We start from the raw sequence: 2,302 nt of genomic DNA, 5'->3' as shown, positions 1-2,302 counted from the left end.
GTCCACGTTAACACACACACACACACACACACACACTGAACATGTCCACGTTAACACACACACACACACACACTGAACATGTCCACGTTAACACACACACACACACACACACACTGAACATGTCCACGTTAACACACACACACACACACACACACTGAACATGTCCACGTTAACACACACACACACACACAGAGAACATGTCCACGTTAACACACACACAAACACACACACACACACACACACACTGAACATGTACACGTTAACACACACACACACTGAACATGTACACGTTAACACACACACACTGAACATGTACACGTTAACACACACACACACACTGAACATGTACACGTTAACACACACACACACACTGAACATGTACACGTTAACACACACACTGCGCCACACACTAACACACATTAAACATCTACAAACTTCATTATATTTAACACAGCACAAAGGTGTTTTTCATTACATATGAAATATGTACATATTTCATTACATATTCATTACATATAACACACTGAACATGCCGTGTGAATGCAGTCTCATGTGTAACACACAGCCTGTGCTGTTCACCTCATCAGACCAGTTTCCCCCTCGGTTCTCCACGAGGGTTTATATACTCGCCTGACAGACAGGTGCGTTCCACCGTGTGAGGGAGAGGATGGGTATATTTATTTGGTTATCTTTGTGAGCATGACTGTCAGAAAGTGTGTGTTCTCACCAGCTCTTTTCTTTCGTGTGTGTGTGTGTGTGTGTGTGTATATGTGGTCTCACCAGTTCCTGCAGTCTTTTCTTGCTCATTCCTTTCCTCCCTAGTTGTTTCTCGATGACTTTAGCATTCTGAGTATAAGAGTCTGGCTGCTTCTTCCAGAGGAGGTGGCAATCACAACGTTCACATCACTTATTGTTTATAATATTCCCTTTTAGAAAAAAAAAAGAAGCAGCCAATCACAGCGTTCACAGCACTTGTTAATACTCCCTTTTAGAAGAACAAGGAATCAATTATGTCACCAATTACTATGTATGAATTTGAATCTATCAGATATTTCAAAGCAATCACAAGTGTATCACTACAGACAACTGGTCACATCAGAACAGGGAGACAATCCCACTACATTGGACGGACATACGGAACTATGCAACTGCTTACACTGGGCGAGGGCACCCCGGGCCGAGGCCATACCAGCAGGTTCCAGGTCCAGCCCACAGGACCCCTGGTCTGCATATTACTGTACTTCATCAAGGCCAACACACCTGCCTAAACTCATCAGGTAATCACCAAGCCCTTCACACCTCACTCGGGTGTCCGGAAGCAGGCCAGACAGTGACCTGTGCAGGGTATAACATAAATTTTCAGCTAACTCAGGTAACTCCAAATACCCTGGTTAAAGAATAAACACTGTATACTAACAGCAGCCAAACATGTATTCTGGCTAGAACGCTAGAGTAATCTAAATTTTTATCATCAGCCAATCACAATCCATACAGCTTGGTTTCAGCACAAAGATCCAATCACAGCACAGCACTCACCGCCTCGATCTCTTCCATGGTAACAGAACTGAACTTGCCCATGTCTTTGGTGCGTTTCATCATCACCTGGAAGACAGTTGCACACACACACACACACACACACACACAGAGAAAAGCCTTTAAAACACCAGAAATTATGAAGAAGAAGTATGTGTGTGTGTGTATATGAGAGAGAGAGCGAGAGTATTTATAGCAAAGCACTAACATTAATGGAATGTAATTCATGTCACTGTGTATCATCATGTGTGCTTGTGTGTATGTTCTGCAACTGAACTGGTTTTCTTTCCTTTTTTTGGTGTACAGAGAAATTCTCTACATTTTAGATTTGAATTTGATGTGAGTGAAGGTCGTCGTACTTCCCACACTTCTGGTACTGTCACTCGATCCCCCCTGCCCTGAAAGACATTTAGCCTGTTTACAAACACCACAGCCACCTTTGTTTACAAACACAAACACAGCCAGCCTTGATCATTTTAATTATTTATTAGAATAGTAATGTACCAATACATTCATGCCATTTAGCTGACACTTTTATCCAAAGCGACTTACAATTATGACTGAGTACAAGTTGAGCAATTGAAGGTTAAGGGCCTTGCTCAGGAGCCCAACAGTGCTAACTTGAACCTTTAAATTAAAAGTCAAGTACCTTAACCACTGAGCTACCACTGCCCGGCACATTCATATCCATCAACCATACAATAACAAACACACGTGTACGCACGCACGCACGCACGCACACACACACACACACACACACACACACACA

At 42.8% G+C, this 2,302-nt stretch overlaps 1 long non-coding RNA gene across 1 annotated transcript; it reads right to left on the bottom strand.

The window, feature by feature from the left end:
* Positions 1–786: 786 nt before the first annotated feature.
* On the bottom strand, positions 787–1,608 carry LOC145657424 (uncharacterized). Its single transcript, XR_014123062.1, has 3 exons — positions 1,537–1,608; positions 1,261–1,335; positions 787–926 (listed from the first exon to the last, which is right to left on the bottom strand). It is a non-coding gene; the product is annotated as an uncharacterized LOC145657424 (long non-coding RNA).
* Positions 1,609–2,302: the final 694 nt, after the last annotated feature.

Source organism: Electrophorus electricus, chromosome 1 (genome assembly GCF_041902795.1).
Source record: "Electrophorus electricus isolate QZ-2024a chromosome 1, ASM4190279v1, whole genome shotgun sequence".
NCBI lineage: Eukaryota > Metazoa > Chordata > Actinopteri > Gymnotiformes > Gymnotidae > Electrophorus > Electrophorus electricus.
Note: the sequence above shows the minus strand (reverse complement) of the source record. Positions and strands in the feature narration are given on the sequence as shown.